The sequence below is a fragment of the Canis lupus genome, chromosome 10 (genome assembly GCF_048164855.1).
Source record: "Canis lupus baileyi chromosome 10, mCanLup2.hap1, whole genome shotgun sequence".
Lineage (NCBI taxonomy): Eukaryota > Metazoa > Chordata > Mammalia > Carnivora > Canidae > Canis > Canis lupus.
This window is the reverse complement of record NC_132847.1, coordinates 2,861,757-2,884,027: the sequence shown is the minus strand read 5'-3', so window position 1 is coordinate 2,884,027 and position 22,271 is coordinate 2,861,757. Positions and strand designations below refer to the sequence as shown.

The window sequence follows — 22,271 nt, the reverse complement described above, 5'->3', positions numbered from 1 at the left end:
AAAAAAAAAAAAAAAAAAAAACTTTAGGGATCCCTGGGTGGCGCAGCGGTTTGGCGCCTGCCTTTGGCCCAGGGCGCGATCCTGGAGACCCGGGATCGAATCCCACGTCGGGCTCCCGGTGCATGGAGCCTGCTTCTCCCTCTGCCTGTGTCTCTGCCTCTCTCTCTCTCTCTGTGACTATCATAAATAAATAAATTTTAAAAAAATTATTAAAAAAAACTTTAGAAGGTTTTATTTATTCACTTGAGGGAGAGAAAGGGAGAGCATGAGTGAGCAAGCAGTGGGGAGGGACTGGGACAAGCAGACTCTGTGCTGAGCACAGACCCCAACATGGGGTTTGATCCTATGACCCCAAGATCACAACCTGAGCCAAAATGAAAGTCAGATGCCCAACTCCCTGACTGAGCTACCCAGGTACCCCTAGAAAGTAAAATATTTTTTTTTAAGATTTTATTTATTTATTTATTTATTTGAGAGTACAGGCAAGGGGAGCAGCAGAGGGAGAGGGAGATGCATACTTGCCCCCAAGCAGGGAGCCTGATGTGGGGCTCAATCCCGGGACCCTGAGATCACGGCCTGAGCTGAAGGTAGACACTCAATCAACTGAGCCACCCAAGTGCTCCAAAAGTAAAATCTTTTAAAAAATTTTTTGAGGGAACCCTGGGTGGCGCAGCGGTTTGGCGCCTGCCTTTGGCCCAGGGTGCGATCCTGGAGACCCGGGATCGAATCCCACGTCGGGCTCCCGGTGCATGGAGCCTGCTTCTCCCTCTGCCTGTGTCTCTGCCTCTCTCTCTCTCTCTCTCTGTGACTATCATAAATAAATAAAATTTTAAAAAAAAAAAAATTTTTTTTGAGGTATAATTGACAATGACAATTTTTTTTTTGGTTAGATTTTTATTTATTTGAGAGAGAGTACATGAACTGAGAGGGAAAAGCAGGCTCCTCTGCTGAATGAATAACTGTGGCAGGTGTATGTTTACCTCTTTATGAAGCTACCAGACTTTTTCTGGAATGATTATACCACACCACCAACAGCAGTGAAAGAGCTTCTGTTCTTCCACATACTTGCCAACACTTTGTATGGTAAACCTTTTTAATTTTTGTCGTTCTGGTGTGTATATCTAAACTGTGGTTTTAATTTCATTTCCATAATGGCTAATGATGTTGACTGTGTCTTCATGTGCTTATTTGTTACCCTCTTTGGTAAATTAAGGTCTTTGCCATTTAAAAAAAAAAAAACTGGATTATTTGTCTTATTGAGTATAAGGAGTTCTGTTATGCTAGATAAAAGTGCTTTGGTGGGTATGTTTTACAAATATTTTCTCCAATTCTGTAGCTTTGCCTTTTAAAGGGAAAGTTTTTAATTTTAATTAAGTCCAGCTTATCAATTTTCTCTCTTGTAGTTCTTACTTTTTGTATCATATTTAAGAATTATTTGCCAAACCTAAAATCCCTGAGCTTTTCTCCTCGGTTTTCTTCTAGAAATTTTATGGTTTTAGCTTTACATTTAGGTCTGTGCTACATTAGAATTGATTTTTTTTTTAAGGTTAATTTATTCATTTTAGTGAGAGAGCACAAGTGGGAGGGGCAGATGGAGAGGGAGAGAGAATCTCAGGCAGACTCTGTGCACTGACATGGAGCCCAATGCAGGGCTCAATCTCAATGACCCTGAGATCATGACCTGAGCTAAAACAAGACTCAGACACTTAACCGATTGTGCCACCTACATGCTTTTTTTTTAGTTAATTTTTGTTTATCATGTGAGGTGAGAGATGATTTTTTTTCATATAGATGTCAATGTGACCTAGCACCAATTATAGAAAAGACTAGGCTTTCCTCTCTAGTTGAAATCCTGCTGTTGGTCCTGTGTTTTCCTCCCCTGTTGAAATCCTGTGACTTTATCCAAGTGTTTTTGGCCTCTCTGTTCTCTTCCATTGGTCTCTTTATCTACTCTTGCACCACATCATATTGACTATTGTGGCTTACAGGAAGTCTTTTTTTTAAAGATTTTATTTATTCATGAGAGACACAGAGAAGAAGAGAGGTAGAGACAGAGGGAGAAGCAGGCCCCCTGCAAGGAGCCTGATGCGGGACTTGATCCTGGACCCTGAGCCAAAGGCAGACGCTCAACCACTGAGCCACCCAGGCGTCTCACTTACAGGAAATCTTAATATCTGGTAGTGTATATCTTCCAGCAATATTCTTTAAAGATTGCTTTGGTTTTCTAAGTCCTTTGCAATTACATATAATTGAATTTCCATCCTAATTTTAGAATCTGAATGTCAGTTTCTACAAATAAACCCTCATGCTCACTGTTCAAAGCTCTCTCTTCCTATCACGAGGACATTTGAGAGCTCACATCAGCCCTCAGAAGGTTGTCTGATGGACGTGGAATCAGAGCCCAGGAATATTTTAATCGAGCCAGTGATTCATTCTTTGTCTCTCTGCAAATTGTGTCTGTATTTTTAAGGCTAATTTTCATTAACAATCTCAATATTTCAGGTAGGTCATGGGTTGCCATGGTCTACAATAACTTTTAATTTCCCTTATTACAAAAAAGGGAAACTATGAAACCCAAGGAGGTCTTTTTCTTTGTTTTAATTTTTATTTATTTATGATAGAGAGAGAGAGAGAGAGAGAGGGAGGGAGGCAGAGACACAGGCAGAGGGAGAAGCAGCCTCCATGCCCAACATGGGATTCAATCCTGGGTCTCTAGGACCGCACCCTGGGCCAAAGGCAGGCGCCAAATCGCTGCGCCACCCAGGGACCCCCAACCAAAGAGGTCTTTATTTGATGATTTGAATAGGAAAAGTTTAGAGATGAGGAACAATTAACATCTTAACTCCTTTCACAAGCTGATCTTGATTCTAAGGAGTGAAGAAAGTCTGTGTCAATGTCACCACTGGGAAGATGAGACCTGACACTTTTTAGGAAAGGAGTACCAGGTACCAACAGGTCTGGGTTTAAGGACATAAAGTTCATTCTAAGGGCATCAAGGAAAGGAGAAGAGGACCTAAACATGAATTCTCATTTCCTCACACCACAGACGAATGCCATAGCAACTGTGAATGTCAGTGGATCCCTTCTTTTGGCAACTGAGAAAAATACTCCCCAAACCAAGGAAGCAAACTCTTTTGTTTTGCTCCATGGCTATTCTATTCACTTGTTTTCTGTGATACTGTGACATTTGCCCTTCCCTGAAACAATGACACGTGCTCTGTGCCAAAATAGCAAAGAAAAAAGAATTCTGCATCTATATACAACTTGATGGAAGTCATTTAGATAGTACAGAGGCACCTGGGTGGCTCAGTTGGTTAAGCACCTGACTTTTGGATTTCAGCTCAGGTCATGATCTCAGAGCTGTGTGATCCAGCCCTACATCGGGGCTGGGTAGGGAGTCTGTTTGAGATTCTCTCTCTCTCTCTCTCTCTCTGCCTCTGCCCCTCCCCTGCTCACATGTTCTCTCTCTAAAAAAAATTTTTAAAGTCATTCAGATAGTACAGAACACATAGAACACATTTATAAAGAAAGCACATGATTCACTTCACCTTTTTAGGAAGGGCAGATTAAACAGGAAAGGATCCGCATCTGCTCTGTGGCTCATGCTTCTCTTGGGCTTTTTCTTCTCTAGCTTCTCCTTAAACCTTCCTCTTGGGCTTGGTGGTGACAGCGATGGGTTGGGGTGCAGCATGCAGGGCGGCCCCTGCAGTGGTCTAAGGTGGCTATTACTCCTGTCTCTCTTTCCCATGCTCCTCCAAAGCCATTGTACCGTAAAATTAGTTACACAATGTTCTTTGAAATCTGCAAGTACTCTATGAAAAAATCTTTAACTTTTCTGTTTTAATAAAATTTTGTGCATCATATCACAGCACAAAGTGTGTGCCATCTGAGCTCCAAAACATTTGCCTTGGGGTATTGGGATCAGATCACCGGCCACATAGCACTTATTGCCAGCAGAAAAAAAAAATTTTTGTCGTTTTTTAAGATTTTATTTATTTATTGATGACAGACACATAGAGAGGCAGAGACATAGTCAGAGGGAGAAGCCAGCTCCACACATGGAGCCTGACATGGGACTCTTATCCCGGCTCTCCAGGATCACACCCTGAGCTGATGGCAGATGCTCAGCTGCTGAGCCACCCAGGTGTCTCAAGGAAAGAGAATCTTAAGCAGGCTCCATGCCCAGTGCAGAGCCCAATGCAGGGCTTGATCTCACAACCCTAAGATCATGACCCAAGTTGAAATCAGTTGCTTAGTCAACTGAGCCACACAGGAGCCTCTCTTTGTACAATTTTTTAAAAAGATTTTATTTATTTATTCATAGAGACACAGAGAGAGAGAGAGAGAGAGAGAGAGAGAGGCAGAGACAGGCAGAAGGAGAAGCAGGCACCATGCAGAGAGCCCGATGTGGGACTCAATCCAGGGTCTCCAGGATCACGCCCTGGGATGAAGGTGGCGCTAAACCACTGAGCCACCCGGGCTGCCCCATATTTTAGAAATGTAAAGCCTTGAAAAGGGACAACTGGGTGGCTCAGTGGTTGAGCTTCTACCTTTGGCTCAGGGTATGATCACGGAGTCCAGGATCCAGTCCCGTATTGGGCTCATTGCAGGGAGCCTGCTTCTCCCTCTGTCTATGTCTCTGCTTTTCTCTCTGTGTCTCTCATGAATAAATAAATAAAATCTTTAAAAAAAAAATCCAAAAAACTCAGTGGGCAGCCCCTGTGGCTTAGCGGTTTAGCATTGCCTTCAGCCCAGGGCCTGATTGAGCCTGCTTGAGATTCTCTTTCCCTGAGACACCTGGGTGGCTCAGCAGTTGAGCATCTGCCATCAGCTCAGGGTGTGACCCAGTGCTGAGATCGAGTCCTGCATCAGGCTCCCTGTGAGGAGCCTGCTTCTCCCTTTGCCTATGTCTCTGCCTCTCTCTCTCTGTGTCTCTCATGAAAAAATAAATGAAATCTTAAAAAAAAATTCTCTCTCTCTCCCTCTGCCCTTCCTCCCCATCCCTGCTCATGCATGCTCTCTTAGAATAGAATAGAATAAAATAAAAATTGAACACGAACACCTGTATACTCTTTATCCAAATTCCCTTAAGGTCAACATTTTACTCTATTTCCTTTATCATTTCTGAACCATTTGCATGCACCATGGCCCGTTGAAGAATACTTCCGTGGGTATTCTCTTACATGACCACAGTAATCAACTTTATAAGTTTATTTTGCTACAAATTACTTAAATCGAGCATCCATATTTCAATATTGTCCACCTACTTATAGTGCCCATTAGTAGCATTATCAGTACAGGATCCTATCTAGAGAGAGATTGTGCTTTAATATTGTAAAGGAGACTTCTGTACTGTGGGCAGACACTCTAAGACCATTTAAATACCCTGTTCCTCATCAAAATTTCCCCCTAGATTTAGCTTTCATTTGTGATTCTTGCCTGAGCCAATCTTTACCATTATGTTTATAAAATGTTGCTTTTCCAACACTAGCACTAACGTCATGTTTGTGGGTTGGCTCTTAGCATTCTACCATAAGAAAGAGGTCTCCCTTCTCTATTAGGATTGTGAGATGATAGAAAATCTATTCCCTCAATTCCTGACCCCTGACACGGCTTGTAAAATCTGATTTCCTAAATGATAACAGTACTAGGTGCATCTTTTGCTGTCTTTTGACCCTTACTTTTGCTATAGACTTTCCAAATCCCTTGGAATTTTCTGGGTAATAGCAGTGTCTTTTTTTCTAATGAGGTGACTCTTGGTGGGTTCCTGCATGGAGGTGGGTCACCAGAAAGACCAAGCCACAGTTAGAAGCTTGGAAGCTTTAGCCCCATCTCCCATTCTCCAGAAAGGGAAGAGGGGTTAGGATGGAGTTAATGATCTGTCATGCCTTCGTCACAAAGTCTCCATAAAAACCTCCAAAGTATAGGGCTTCAGAGAGCATCCAGGTTGGTGAACACATCTGTGTGCAAGAAGAATGACACACTTTCAACACCATGGGATGGAAGTGCCATTGCTCAGGACCCTCCTAGACCTGGCCCAATGTAGCCTTTTAACTATCCTTGATCTTATCTTTTATTTTTTTTTATTTATTTTATTTTTTTTTAAATTTATTTATGATAGTCACAGAGAGAGAGAGAGAGAGGCAGAGACACAGGCAGAGGGAGAAGCAGGCTCCATGCACCGGGAGCCCGACGTGGGATTCGATCCCGGGTCTTCAGGATAGCACCCTGGGCCAAAGGCAGGCGCCAAACCGCTGCGCCACCCAGGGATCCCATCATATCTTTTAATAAGCTGGTAAACATAAAAAACTGTTTCCTCTGTGAGCTGTTCCACCAAATGATCAAATCCAAGAGGAGGGCAGGCCAGGTGGCTCAGCGGTTTAGCGCCCCCTTCAGCCCAGGGCGTGAACGTGGAGACGGGGGATCAAGTCCCACATGGGGCTCCCTGCATGGAGCCTGCTTCTTCCTCTGCCTGTGTCTCTGCCTCTCTGTCTCTCTGTGTCTCTCATGAATAAATAAAAATCTAAAAAAATAAAAAAAAAATCCAAGAGGAGGTTGTGAGAACCTTCGATATGGAGGCAAGTTGGACAGATATTGTGGATAACCGGGGGGCCTGCTTGGGATTGGCATCTAAAGTATAGTCAGTCTCATGGACTGAGCCCTTAACTGGTAAGATCTGACACTAGCTATCTCCATCCAGATAGATGGTGTCAGAATTGAGTTAAATTGTAGGACACCCAGCTGGTGTTATAGGATTGCTTGGTGTGGTAAAAACTCCCACACATCTGGTGTTAGAGGGTTGTGAGTATAGTACTGGTGTGAGTAAAGGGGAAACACATAAGAGGGTAGTTTGTTGTTGTTGTTGTTTATCTATTTTTAAGTAATCTCTACACCCAATGTGGGGCTTGAACTCACGACCTGGAGATCAAGAGTCATGGTCATGTGCTCTCCCAACTGAGTCAGTTGGGTGCCCCTAGGTTTTTTTCTTTACACTTTATTAATTTCTATTTTTTTAAGATTTTATTTCTTCATTTAATTTTTTAAAGATTTTTAAAAAGATTTTATTTATTCATGAGAGACACACAGAGAGAGAGGCAGAGAGAGAAGCAGGCTCCACGCAGGGAGCCCGATGTGGTACTCAATCCCGGGACTCCAGGATCACACCCTGGGCCAAAGGCAGGTGCTCAACCACTGAGCCACCCAGACGTCCCCCCCTTTTTTTTTTCTTTAGATTTTATTTATTTGAGAGAAAGAAAGCAAGCACAAGCAGGGAGAAAGGCAGAGGGAGAGGGAGAAGCAGACTCCCTGCTGAGCAGGGACCCCCCCCTCCCCCCCAACTCGGGGCTTGATAACAGGACCTGAGATCACGACCTGAGCTGAAGGCAGACACTTAAACGACTGAACCACCTGGGAACCCCTATTTTTTTCTTTTTAAAAAATGTGCTGACATTTTCATTTTTTTAAATTTATTTTTTATTGTTCAATTTGCCAACATATAGAATAACACCCAATGCTCATCCCATCAAGTGCCCTCCTCAGTGCCCAGTCACCTCAACCGCCCCTTCCACCACCCCTTGTTCGTTTCCCAGAGTTAGGAGTCTCTCATGTTCTGTCTCCCTTTCTGATATTTCCCACTCATTTTTTCTCCTTTCCCCTTTATTCCCTTTCACTATATTTCCCATATGAATGAAACCATATAATGTTTGTCCTTCTCCAATTGGCTTACTTCACTCAGCATAATACCCTCCAGATCCATCCACATCGAAGCAAATGGTGGGTATTTGTCGTTTCTAATGGCTGAGGAATATTCCATTGTATACCTAGACCACATGGATACAGATGCAGTGAAATGCTGGGACACCTGCACCCCGATGTTTATAGCAGCAATGTCCACAATAGCTGAGCCACCCGGGCTGCCCGGGCACTGGGATTTCAAAAGCTTTCCAAGTGGGCAGCCCGGGTGGCTCAGCGGTTTAGCGCTGCCTTCAGCCCAGGGTATGATCCTGGAAACCCAGGATGGAGTCCCATGTCAGGCTCCCTGCGTGGAGCCTGCTTCTCCCTCTGCCTGTGTCTCTGCCTCTCTCTCTGTGTGTCTCTCATGAATAAATAAATAAAATTTTTTAAAAAATAAAAAATAAAAGCTTTCCAAGTGATTCTTATGTGTAGACAAGGCAAATATCCCTTGCAATGTAAAACATAGAGACCAATGCAAGAAAACAGGGGGAAAAAAAGAAGCAATGTCTAGAAAAGACACACGGAGGAAAAGAAATCTTCAGCTAAAAGTATAGGAGGGTAGCAGTCTGGTGAAGCAAGGAGATCAACAATTCTCTCTTCAGAAAACACTGTTAAAACTGGAGAAAAAAAGAAATCCAAAAATTCATTTAGGGTTCTGGAAATTGACCAAAAGCAAAGGAGAAATTGAGAAGCATTAATCCATGAAAACCCACTGAACTCCAAGTGAGAACAGTGAGAGTCTGTGGCATTTTGCCCGGGGCTGCTCACATTCCCTCAGCCTGGTCACAGGGCAGCTGACCACAACTGGGCAGGCTGTACCATCCAATAGCTTGCTTTCCTGCCAGAGGGGGCTCACTGGATTTGGAACAAACCACCCAACAAGATGCTTCCACACACCCACTAGAATGGCTACAACAAAAATGACAGAGTAAGTGTTGGCAAAGCTGTGAAGAACCAAAAGCCTTCGACATGGGACTGTAAAATAGAACGACTTTGGAAACCAATTTGGCAATTTCTAAAAAGGTAAACACAATTTTACCGCATGAGCTGGCAGTTCTACTCCTATGTAGTACCCCAGAGAAATAGAAATGTCTGTATAAAAACTCATATGCAAATGCTCATAGAAGCATTACCATAATAGTGCCAAACTGGAAACAATCTAAATGTCCATCAGTGTTCAGTGGATAGACAACATGTGGCATATCCATGCAATGGGATATTGTTCAACAAGGAACAGGAATGAATTCCTTTTTTTTTTTTTTTTACAGGAATGAATTCCCGATAGGTGCTACTAAATGAATGAACTGTAAGCACATCATGCTATGTGAAAAAAGTCAGATACCAGACTACATATGTACAATTCCATGTATATGAACTATCTAGAAGAGGGAGATCCACAGAGGAAGAAAGCAGTTCAGCAGTTTCCTGGGGTTGGCTGAGAGTTGACTGCAAATAGGTACAAAGGCATGTGTTGGTGGCTGAACATATCCTAACCTGAGATTGTGGTGATGGCTTGTATAATTCTGTGCATTTACTTACCATGGGCAAACTTTATGGCATGTAAATTATACGTCAATCAAGTTAAAAGAATGCCTTATGTTTAGAATAAAGAGACTTTTAGATGTGAGAGATTTCAACAAAATCTTATTCTAAAGTAAAGTCTCAGGAAGCAACAGAGAGATGAAACTGCCAATTGTGGTAGTTAACCAAGAAAAATGGAAGATTCAAGAGAACATTAAAACGTGTCTGGGGGCACCGGGGTGGCTCAGTCAGTTAAGGGTCTGCCTTCAGCTCAGGTCATGATCCCAAGTTTCTGGGATCAAGTCCCACACTGGGCTCCCTGCTGAATAGGGAGCCTGCTCCTCCCTCTACCTGCTGCTCCCCTGCTTGTGTGCTCTCTCTCTTTGTCAAATAAATGAAATCTTTAAAAAAATGCCCATGTGTCTGTACATAGCAATTTTATACTATACAGCCCCAAATTGGAAGCAGCCCAGATATGTTACTCAGTGAATGGTTAAACAAACTGTCCTGTTCATACAATGTAATACTACTCAGCAAGTAAAAGGAATAAATTTGTGATGAATGTTACTGTATAAATGAAGATCTCAGAACAATTTGTTGAGTGAAAAAAGACAGACTCAAAACACTCATACTATATGGTTCTATTTATATGAAGCTCTAGAAAAAATGAATCAGTAGTCAGAGAAATCAAGTCAGCTTTGGCCTGAGGTTGGTGGTAGGGATGGGCCAGGAATTGCCATGAGGGAATGGTAGTATAATAAAAATTGGTCTTTGTTCTGGGTTCCTGGTATGCAGCTCCTAAAATCCTTGGAATTTCCTGAGTGATAGGAGTGACTTTTTTCATTTTTTTGAAAAGATTTTATTTATTTTGAGAGAGAGAATGAGAGCAGGAGGAGGAGCAAAGGCAGAGGGAGAGAGAGAATCTCAAGTAGACACCTCACTGACCACGGAGCCTGGCACTGGACTGATCTCAGGGCCCTGATATCAGGACCTGAGTGGAAATCAAGAATCAGATGTTTAACCAACTGTGCCACCCAAGTGCCTTAGGAGTGCCTTTTGTTATTCATGAGCCTCTTTCAATTCAACTACACCTGAGTTTATGCTAATAAGGTGATTATCAGGCTGGAAACTGGTTACTAGCCTAACCCAGTAAGAAAGAACTGAATAGGAATGTAGGGTGCTCTTTCTGGCTGTGTGCCCCATCCCTCTGGCTTTGTGCCCCTTGTCTCTTTCAAACAATGAAAAGTAGGGGTAAGCCCGGGTGAGGGCAGCTTTGCAGATAGGGTAGAGGGGCAAGTTAAGTTATAAGAAGTGATTGGATAGGAAGGACAAATTGGTCAACAATTTTGTTTATGATGCGTTTTAAACATTTATTTTATTTTCTTAAAAGATTTTATCTATTTATTCATTGGAAACACAGAGGCAGAGACCTAGAGAGAGGGAGAAGCAGGCTCCTCACAAGGAGCCCGATATGGGACTTGATCCCAGGACCCCGGATCACGCCCTGAGCCGAAGGCAGACGCTCAACCGCTGAGCCACCCAGGCATCCCTATTTAATTTTTTAAAACCAAACACAAAAGCAGACATTTATGTGATTGTAAGTAAGCACTACATCCAATATGAGGCTTGAACTCACAAGCCTAAGATCAAGAGTTGCATGCTCTACCAACTGAGCCACCGAGCACGCCCATTTAGGTGATTCTTTATTGAAAAAATAACATTCACAGGTTATTAAAAAGCTTCCTTTTCACTTTTAACTTGTGAAACCATGTGTCGAATAGGAGGTACCTGAGCTTAAGTCAGAAAATGAACAGATCCACAAGTGGATGATGGCAAAATCAACAAAGAACAGATTGTGCTGACAGATAACACTTGGATTCCTCCATCTCTTGGTAAAGATGTTATTATCTGCATGTGGGATCTGATTCATGAGATCTTTACTGTTGGAAAACACTTCAGAGGGGCACCTGGGTGGCTCATTTTGTTAAGCATCTCCCTGTGGCTCAAGTCAGGATACTATGGTCCTGGAATGGAGGGAGTCTGCTTCTTGCTCTCTCCTCCCTACTCCTGCTCTCTATCACTAAAAAAAAAAAAATGGCGGGGGGGAACATTTTAGAGAAGCAAATAACTTCCTGTGGCCCTTCAAACAATCATTTCCATGAGTGGAATGAAGAAAAAGACCACCCATTTTGTAGAAGGTGGAGATGCTGGCAACAGGGAAGACCAGATTGGCAGGCTTACTAAAAGGATGAACTGGGGTCCCTACAGTGATTATTTTTGTAATCTGATCAATTAATCAACAATGACTGCTTTCAGATTGGGGGAAAGGATGCCTGGGTGGCTCAGTTGGTTAGGCATCTGCCTTCCGCTTAGGTTAGGATCTCAGGGTTCAGGGATGGAGCCCTGCGTTGGGTTCCCTGCTTATCTGGGAATCTGTTTCTCCCTCTCCCTCTTCCCCACTGCTCATGCTCTGTCTCTCTCTCTCTTATAAATAAATAAATAAATAAATAAATAAATAAATAAATAAAATCTTTTTAAAAGTTGGAGGGAAGAAAGATCTTATTTCTTGGGGCTTGTCTTTTGCTTCCTTTTTCAAGATTTTATTTGAGAGAGCAAGAGAGTGTGAGCACAAGCAGTGGGAGTGGTGGAGGGAGAGGGAGAGGCAGGCTCCTCCCCCACCCAACATGGGGCTCTATCCCAGAACCCTAGAATCATGACCTTAATTGACTAAGCCATCCAAGTGCCCCTTGCTTCCTCCTTTGAAGAACATTATGCTTTAGCCAAAAAATCCCTAGAAGGACTCTTAGAAGGATCTCCAGTCCTGCCCTGTCTTGGACCCAGAGAGGATCCCCAGGATCAGCCAACCTTGAATTCTCTCTTTTGGGGGGGCTGTACAGTTCACCTTTAGTCACCCAGGCTGACACCTCCCAGTGATGGCTCTGATTCCTCTCTTTCCCTAGCTTTGTGCGTCCAGAGGACCATTCTTCAGCATCAACATTTAATGTTTTTGTCTCTGTACACACTGCCATTCCCTAACCCTGCCCTTAAATCAACCACAAGAAGTGGCTTCCTAACTGGCCTCACGGTCTTTCAAGACCTCCCTGAGATACTACTAAAATAATCTAAAATCCAAATGTAAAATCTAAACCATCTCCCCGAAGACTCCTTGGTGAGGCCTTCAAGGCCTGCCCCTAACCCAATCCTGGAGCTGACTTCCCATCACTCAGACACCTTCCTCCAGCCTAAACAATCTTGGACATGGTGTCCCTAAAAACACTGTTTCCTGCCTTTGCATATCTGTTCCCTCATCTAGGGAAGCTTTCAACTCTCCAACTACAGAAATCCTGCATATCCTACCACATCCAGCTGAAGTCTTACCTCATTCCCCATCCACTCTAGATGAAAGTAGCTCCTGCCAACTCAAAGCTCCATTACCCTCTCTACCTTTTTAGCGTCTTTGCTGCAGTAGCTCTTTTGCTCACATACAGTTCCTGTAACTACATTTTAAGCTCATTGTGTGGAACATGTGGCATTCTGAATATAAGTAAAATTCTCTTACATAGGGGCACCTGGGTGCCTCAATGGTTGAGTGTCTGCCTTTGGCTCAGGTCGTCATCCCAGGGTCCTGGGATCGAGTTCCACATCAGGCTCCCCACAGGGAGAGTGTTTCTCCCTCTGCCTATGTCTCTGCCTCTGTGTCCCTCATGAATAAATAAAATCTTTTTTTTTAAACTTTTTTATTTATTTATGATAGTCACAGAGAGAGAGAGAGAGAGAGGCAGAGACACAGGCAGAGGGAGAAGCAGGCTCCATGCAGGGAGCCTGACGTGGGACTCGATCCTGGGTCTCCAGGATCACGCCCTGGGCTGATGGCGGCGCTAAACCGCTAAGCCACCCAGGCTGCCCCTGAATAAATAAAATCTTTAAAAAAATTCTCTTACATAGATCTAGGGGTTAAACTGGAGAATACTGAACTCTGATGCCTCGTCCAAGTGGCAGGAGGGAATAATGCTGGCTCCTGAGCGAGGCCTTACACCTGCTGATTCTAGGTTTTTTTTTGCATCCTAAAATTCAGCCTTTGCATATCCAAACAAACGGAAGGCTAAGACCAGGACCTACACATAGGTCTAGAAAAACCATAGGCCATTTCCATTTTCTGAGGTTCTCAGCACATTGAAACCGAAGACGTGTTAAAAGTAGGTTGCAAAAATTGTGATGTGTCTGGCGTCTTCGCATCCTTTTCTCTCAATCCTGCCGTCAGCCACAGAGACACCTGTGTCCTTACGTTTAGTCTCATTTAAGGAAAGATCGCTAACCGAAACTGGAAATAACCTTGGGTTCTAGCATTCTGGACTCTGTGCTGGAGCAAGGAGGCGGCAGGCTGCTGCGCCCAGATAGATGACTCTGCAGGAACGGTGGCGCCTGGTGACACAGCGCCGTGCAGCCACCTCCAGGCCGGGCCAAGGGAGCCCGCGCGTGGTTCCGTCCGCGCAGCGCACACGCCGCCTCCAGGAATTGGCCCTTCTCGATGGCCCAACGGATCGCCCACTCCCCTGCCGGCTGCCCTCTGCCCCTCAGCAAGGGGGACGGGATGCACGTCCTGGCGACCAGGTTCAGGCATCAGCGGCGAGCAGCCGCAGAGGCGGGGGAGACTCCGGGCAGCAAGCCCACTAAGGCAGCGGGACGACGCGGCGGCTGAGCGCCCGCCCGGCCGGCCCCGCCCCAGGGCGCGCGCCCGCTGCTCCCGATTCCGCGGCGGCCCGCCCCCTTTCCTCCGCCCAACCAGCAGCCACTTCCTGCCTCTGCTCCGGCCAATCCTTACACTCCACGAAGAATAGCCCTAGGGGGCGTGTGGGAAGGTGCCTAGAGCGATGTCTCCCTCGACCAATCAGCTCCCGGAGCTGGCGCGGGGGAGCGGGACTTGGCGCTGGCCCTGGCTACTCAGGAGCGAGGGGCGGACGCAGGGCTGGGCTTCGCGCGGTGGAGCTCGCTCGCGCGGCAGCCGCGGTAGCTGAGGCCTCTTGGTCCCGCGGCACGTGACGGTCGGGCAGCCTCCGCTGCTGTCTCCACTGCAGCGCGGGGCCGGGCGTGCGGGCGGGTGGAGGCGCGGGCCGCGCACGACTCGAGGTGAGGCGGGAGGCCTGCGCGTGTCCTCGGGCCTGTGAGGACCTCGGGGGGCCTGGGTGCGCGGCGCGGGCGGGCGAAGGGCGGGCGAAGGGCCGGGCGTGGCCGGGGCCCAGGGGGTCGGGTCGGCTTTCGAGAGCCCAGGCCCCCGCAGGCGCGCGGGTCGTGAGGGACAGGGCCTGCTGCGGGGCCGCCTGGCGCGGGAAGCCGGGCCCAGGCCGCGCCGCCGGGGTCGGGAGGCGTGGCAGGTGCCCTGGAGCCTCCCTTGACCTCTGGGGGGCTAACTTCTTCCTATGGCTTTGCTTCTGGGGCTTTCTGAGGCCTTTTCCTGGCTACCCGGGACGCCGCGAGGTGGGTTGGAGTATGCCGGGAACTATCTGGAGTGGGCTCGGGCCTAGTGGGTGCTCGTAGCAGGGGGGGGAAGGTGCTCTCCGATCGCGAGAGAATGCCGGCGATCTTAGCCTTCCAGGTTCAATACCGGAAAATAAAACCGCGGAGTGAACACCGAGCTCTAGCACCCCGAAGAATGTGGAGAATGTGCTAGAACGCGGCGTGGTGGGAAAACTTCAGGCTGAACGCTTACACCTAAGGGGCTGGGGAGTAGTCCGGTCGGAAATGCAGTGGACATTAAGAGCAAGAAAGCACCTGGGATCTCACGGTGGGCACGGCGCTTTATGGTGGAAGAAACTGAGACCCAGAGCTATGAAATGACTGTCCCAAGGTCATGCCGTTAATTTTATGATCACGTTTGGGGCTGTAGTCGAGGGCAGGGCAGGCTTGGTGCAGTAGTTACGGGTAAGGCCCTGGTTCAATCCCCTTTTTGGACTGTTTGTTGTTGTGTGAACTTGGGGCAGTTTACTGATCCTCTGTGGCCTAGTTCTATCCTCATAACGGACATAATACTACCTGATGGAGTTGTTAGAATTAAGTTGTGTGTGCAAGAAGACCGGGAAGCCTGACACATATTAACTGCCAGATAAATAATGATCGCAACAAGTTATGACAGCCCAAATGCTCGTATCCTGAGCTTGGAATTAAGTCCTGTTCCCTAGTACCTAAAGGCACAATTATTTATTTTTATTTTAAATTTTCGTTGACGTACAGTGCAATGTTGGTTTCTGGCTGAAGCCACATTACAGTAAGGGGAGGGAGAACAGGATCTAATGGGTCAGTTGCTGGGCATGGCGCAAGTAAGTGAATGCCGGTTAGACTGAGCTGAATATTAAAAGTTTGTGAGGACAAAGGTGAGCCACGGTGAAGTCTCTTTACTTCTTATTTAGGAAATAGAACATTTTGTTCAATGTTTGAATGAGTAGACTTTTGTTTCTAAGAGAAGAATTGTGTGGTTTTTGGAAATTACTCTGTATCTTAGCTTTTCCAGCATTGTTTGAGGGTCATGAATAGAACCACTGCCGTGTTGTACACTTGCTGTAATTATACTTAAAGCAGACTTGGAACAGAGGTAAAGCACTGTGTGGGAGCTCTCTGCACCAGCCAGGAGGCACACGAAAACTTGCTTGGCAACTGGATTAGGAGAAGGCTAGAGTGGACTGTGTATTAGAGTGTATGAGTCCCACAACAATAGATTTTCTGGCCTATCTGAATAACTATCTTACCAGAACAGACCGTTCAACTCACATGTTATCTTTTCAAGAACCAGGAGAGGTGAACGTTTGGGCAGAGCTGTTGCTGCTGTTTGGGCAATCATGCTCTTGCATCCTTTCGTTAGAGTTCACTTTGCCTTGCTAAGATAGCTTCAGGGACAAAGTGACAGTTGGTAAGCCAAATGCAAAGTCTTGAATTCCAGGCACAGTGTGGTAACTGGCTTATGAACCGCGCTGGTTTCCACATCTTTAATATGGAAATGGGAAGTCTCCCACCTGCCATACCATTCAGGGGCTATTGGGAAGGACAAATAAGATGGTGAACAGGGAAGTACTTTGAAGAGTGTGCTGCACTGTGCAGATAGAACTGGCAGTCCATAACAACTCCTGGGAAAAATAAAAGCTCCCAAACATAGTTGTAACGTATATAACTTAATGTAGAACTTCATCAGGAAACCACTAGTTGGTCGCTTTTTTAACTGCTGCAGATGTACTTTTAAATTGTCACTGTGAACTGTGAAAACTATTTGGAGAATTTTGTTTTTTAAAGAATTGAGAGGATCTTCAGCAGTGTGTTTTGAGTATTCACATGTTAAACCTACTTAGTTTATAGCAAAAAAGAAAGTGCTATGGGAAAACCAATTATATTGTTCCTGTCAATGAAAAACAATTCAAAACTGTAAATAAGATAGTATAGATATATTTTTAAATAGATGAGCATTTACAATAAGACTCATGTTTTATGTAGTTTTATATAGTTCCCCCCACCTCCCCAAATGCTTTTACTTTTTGACCAGATGCATGTGTAATATAATCATAAGATACAGAGTAGTAAAATAGTTCGTCTGGGGCAGCCCAGGTGGCTCAGCGGTTTAGCGCCACCTTCAGCCCAGGTGTGATCCTGGAGAGCCAGGATCGAGTCCCACGTCGGGCTTCCTGCATGGAGCCTGCTTCTCCCTCTGCCTGTGTCTCTGCCTCTCTCTCTCTCTCTCTCTCTCTCTGGGTCTCTTATAAATGAATAAATAAAATCTAAAAAAAAAAAAAAAAAAAAAGCCCAGAACCAAGTGGCTTTCCTAATTAATCCTACCAAATACTTAAACAAGAATTAACCCCAGTCATTTATGAACTCTTCCAAAAATAGGAGAGAGCATGCTTCTCATTCTGTGAGGCCAATATTACTCTGATACCAAAACCAAAGACTTCACAAGAAAACTCTAGTCCTGTATCTTTTATGAAAATAGATGGAAAAGGGCAGCCTGGGTGGCTCAGCGGTTTGGCGCCGCCTTCAGCCCAGGGTCTGATCCTGGAGACCTGGGATCAAGTCCCGCATCAGGCTCTCTGTGTGGAGCCCGCTTCTTCCTCTGCCTGTGTCTCTGCCTCTCTTTTTCTGTGTGTCTCTCATGAATAAATAAATAAAATCTTAAAAAAAAAAATAGATGGAAAACCCCTCAAAATGCTAGCAGATGGGATTCAGCAACATATAAAAAAGAATGTAAAAAAAAAAAATTGTAGGGCAGCCCCAGTGGCGCAACAGTTTAGTGCCGCCTGCAGCCCGGGGTGTGATCCTGGAGTCCCCAGATCGAGTCCCACATTGGGTTCCCTACATGGAGCCTGCTTCTCCCTCTGCCTGTGTCTCTGCCTCTCTTTCTCTGTGTCTCTCATGAATAAATAAATAAAAAATCTTAAAAAAAATAAAGTAAAAAGAATGTATACCATGACCAACTGGGATTTACCCTAGGAATGCAAGGTTGGTTCAACATACAATAATGAATATAACATGCTACATTATAAAGGACAAAACCACATCTTAGTAGACACAGATAAAAGCATTTAACAAATGCAGCTCCCTTTCATGATAAAAATACTTAACAAACTGGGAATACAAAGAGCTTCCTCCACTTGATGAACATACAAATGATCCCTTCCTGGGGGTTTCTTCTGTTCCTTTTTTTAATTTCTCATGGATTATGGGAATTAGGGTTGAAATTTCCTAACTTTTAAGAAACAAAGTCCCACAAATAAAAGCCCAGAACCAAGTGGCTTCATTGGTGAATACTATCAGAAACCTAGGGAAGAATTGACAGCAATCTTTCCACAACCTCTTCTGAAAAATAGGAGAGAGTATTCTCAACCCATTTAGTAAGGTCAAAGCTTCCTAAATGCCAAAACCGACAAAGACTTCACAAGAACCATAGACGAAGGGATCCCTGGGTGGCTCGGCGGTTTGGCGCCTGCCTTTGGCCCGGGGTGCGATCCTGGAGTCCCGAGATCAAGTGCTGCATTGGGCTCCCTGCATGGAGCCTGCTTCTCCCTCCTCCTGTGTCTCTGCCTCTCTCTCTCTCTCTCTCTCTCTATGTCTATCATGAATAAATAAATACATCTTTTTTTTTTTTTTTTTTTAAAGAACCATAGACAAGCATATATATGGATTTTTTTTTAACATCAGCTCTGCACCCAGCATGGAGCTTGAACCTATGACCGTGTGATCAAGAGTTGCATGCTCTGCTGAGCAGCCAGGTGCCCCAGACTAATATTTCTCATGAAAAAAATAGACAACTTAAAAAGACAAAATATAAACTTTTAAATTTAGTAAACTTAAATAATTTAAGCCTCCATTTGTTTTAAAGATCTTTTTATCTAAATAGACCTTTATTGAGGATAAAGTTTGTGCCTTATAGGGTACAGATTTAATATTTCTTTAGTGTTTGTCCATTCCTAAAATTGATCTAAGTGGTTATCTGGATTTGCTGAAATTCAATGCAGACTGTGTTTGTTTCTGTTAAATAAGATACTTTGTATTTAGGTGAAGTCGCATGTATGTTATTAAATGAATGTAGTAAAATAATTTGGATTGTCTTTTTTCAAAATGTGCTAAGAACAGAATTGTAATTAACCAAAAGTTAAATTTTAGAGAATTCATGAAGGAAAGTAATCAGTGACAGAGCAGGAAAAAAGTCACGTAAACACGGACATTCCTATATAGAAATGCTAAAATTGTATGGACACCATTGCTAGGAAGAGTTAAAAATCATACAGTGTGATTGGAGGAAAGCACTTTTTTTTCTTGCTATGCAAAATTATTTAGTTTTGCTTCATGGACGAAGGAAGAGGCAGGAATATTAGACCTCTGGGTGTATTCACTCTGGTTGTACTGATTGTGTATCAAAGAACAAAGTATTTGCATATACCTATAAAGTACTGGTCTCTGACAGACTTTTTTATCTTTTTCTATTTTCACAACAGGCCGTTCTGCCAGTAGTACTATTACCCCTATCTGTAAAACAGGGAAAGAAGACCCTGGAAATTCAGTGAGCTGACCAAGCGTACAGGAAGGGCAGGGGAGTCTGGAGCCCCTCTAGGCTTCTCTGACTTGATAGGTTATACTACCATGTGCACTGTACTTCCCTGGGTATCAGGAACTACTTTTCTGAATCATCAGTTTTAAGATGGGAAATTTGTGTCTCTAGAACTCAAAATGAATTCACTCTTAGAAGTTGAATAGGGAGTGTCTGGGTGTCTCGGTCGGGTAAGCATCTGCCTTCGGCTCAGTTCCTGATCTCAGGGGCCTGGGATGGAGCCCCATGTTGGGCTTCCTGCTCCTCTGCTTCTCCCTCTCCCACTTCCTCTGTCTCCCTCCCTGCTTGCACACTCTCTCAAATAGGTAAAATCTTAAAAAAGAAAAAAAAAAGAAAAAAAAAAGAGTGGATTGAAGTATTAAAAATGAGCAGATTAGGGGCTCTTGAAGACTCCTCTCCCTGAGATTTTGAAAGCTGGACTTTCTGCTCTATCCTTTGGAAATTGGGAAGCAGGCCAGAAATCATATGCTTTATAAGCGTATGGTATAATTGTGCATGTGTTTCATTCCTGGTTTATTTTTTATTTATTTATTTATTTTTGACAGAACACAAGCAGAGGGAGTGGCAGGCTCTCCATAGAGAAGGGAGCCCAGTGTGGGACTCAATCCCAGTATCCTGGTGTGACCTGAGCTGAAGGTAGATGCTTAACTGAGCCACCTAGGTGCCTCTTGGTATTATTTTTGTAGAAAGATAATACTAGCATGAGTCTTAACTGGTACTAACAAACCTGTGCATTTTTTGCGAGTTAGATGAAAGATAGGTTACGAGTTTATTTTGATATTGACCCCAAAATTGATTTGTAGCACTAATACTACAGTATATTTATGAGCTCTAAAAACACAGCTGAGTATAGATACATAATGTCATCAAGGTCACTTTTAATCTATAAAACCTTTTTATGTTTCCATATATTTGTTTTTAAAGATACTTGTTTGTTTGTTTATTTTTAAGATTTTATTTATTTGAAAAAGAGACCTTGAGGGAGAGCAGAGTGGAGAGCAGAGGGAGAAGCCAGGTCCCTGCGAGCAGGGAGCCCAACATGGGGCTTGATCTCAGGACCTTGGGATCATGACCTGGGCTAAAGGCAGACGCTTAACTGACTGAGCCACCCAGGCGCCCCCAGATTATGTTTTTTTAATCCATCCCCTTGTCCTTTGGTTTCCAGACTTTTTGGACACCATATTATAGAGATGGAGTTCCTGAAGGTCAGAGATGGACTTTTTTCATATTTGATACCTAGTTGGCACTCATGGAATTGGATGCCATCAACAAACATTGGTTTGTCTCACTGGAGCCAAATTTTCTGATGGGCATCAGATGCATTTTCTTCTTTAACCCCTTGGTAATATATAATTCCCCGTTTAAACCTATGACTGCCCAGAAAACACACCTGAACTCTACCACCCAGTTTTTATCAGAAGCCTAGTCAGTAGATTGATTAATGAGCATTTGAATGGTATGCAGTTTGTTGATTTCTCTAGAACCTAGATATTGTAGGCTTTATTTTTACTTTTTATAGATTTATTTGAAAGAGGGTGTGCAAGCAAGAGGAGGTGCAGAAGGAGAGGGAGAGAATCTTGAGCAGACTCCTGCTGAATGCTGAGTCTGAATTGGGGCTCCATCTCACCATCCTGAAATCAGGACCCCAGCTGAAATCAAGAGTCAGATGCTTAAGCCATTGAGGCATCCCAGTGCCCCATACGTCTTGTTTTTAGATCAAGTTCTAGGTCAATAGTAATCAGAACTTGTTACCATATGGTGTTGGTCCCCATAGTATCATTGGTTTTATTGACTTAGTCTTTGCTTACATTAAAGGATGTCATAAGACAGCTGCACAAAACTCATATTTGTTATGCAACTTAAGGGTATTTGAGACAAGTTGTCCACCTCAGTAGATCGTAGGTGTTAAAAGATTTTCATGTTTGTACTTTTGCTTTTTGATTGCTGGCTGTCCTGGAGGTCCATGCCTGTAGTGATTATAATTTGACTGAGATAGGAATTTAAGCGGCCTACTGTGAGACCTGTGTAGCACTGGGTAGTCTAGTTATAAGTTAAGCATCCATTGCATCCTGACTCAGAGGGGCTTTGCTGTAGAGTTTAAGGTAAGAGTCATACAGTGATTAAAAATTATGAGAGACAGGGAGAGAAGTTGGCCCTGAAAGAAAAACAGAAAATGAAGTGCTCTAAGAATATAATGGGTTAAATTCTGGAGGGGGTGTGTGGGTAGGATTGTTGTAATGGCTTGCTGGAATGCGGGAAACCTTGCCCATGAAGACCTAATAGATCTCAGCAGGAACTGTGAAATAGAAGAGAATTCTAGCAAATGTGGTCAGTGTTTATTACAAGAAAATGTATCTCAGTTTTTAATGAATTTATTTATTTATTTACTTATTTTTGTATCTCAGTTCAAAGGTAATTTCTTCATTCACTTTTACCCCTGAGTCTTCCACATCTAGGAACCACTTATTTTGTGGCTTTGGGGAAGTCAAGGAGGGTGTGCTGTTTGGTTTCTAAAAGCATTATTGCTTTGTTGTCGAACTCTTTGTTACACATTTCCTGTGGATGCTCTTAGAAACAGGAAAGCAAAGTGGTGATACAAGTATGCTCTCTTCTTAGGATTCTGGTAGCGTAAAGACAGGTGAGGACTTTACAAGGGAGAAAAAAACCTGAAATCCTCCTAAATGTTAAAGTATGTGAAAAATCACTTTGTGTCTTTAAGACAAAAGCATTTGTAGAATTACCAAGTAAGATGTAGGAACCTTGGTTTCTGATCTCAAATCTGCCAATAGCTGTGATTTTTGGCAAGTCAGTCTCTGGACCTTAGTTTCTTGTCAAAAAGGAGAGTTAGACTAGATTCCTGTGGTATATTTCAGCCCTAGGGTTTTGTGGGGTTTTTGTTTTGTTTTGTTTTTGTTTTTTTGAAGGGATGGGA

The 22,271-nt window shown here is 44.0% G+C and overlaps 1 protein-coding gene across 4 annotated transcripts in view; it reads left to right on the top strand.

Annotated features, from left to right (window-relative positions):
- CANX (calnexin) overlaps positions 1-22,271 on the top strand; it is a 50,629-nt gene that overhangs the window by 3,271 nt on the left and 25,087 nt on the right. The window contains exon 1 of one of the 4 annotated variants that reach the window (XM_072840468.1): positions 14,200-14,382. The exons of 1 other annotated variant lie outside the window; for it this stretch is intronic. The gene's annotated coding sequence lies outside the window, so the exon portion shown is untranslated. Of the gene's footprint in view, positions 1-14,199; positions 14,383-14,617; positions 14,731-22,271 lie in introns of those variants that run through there. 2 more of the 4 variants (XM_072840467.1, XM_072840469.1) reach the window with 2 other exon arrangements.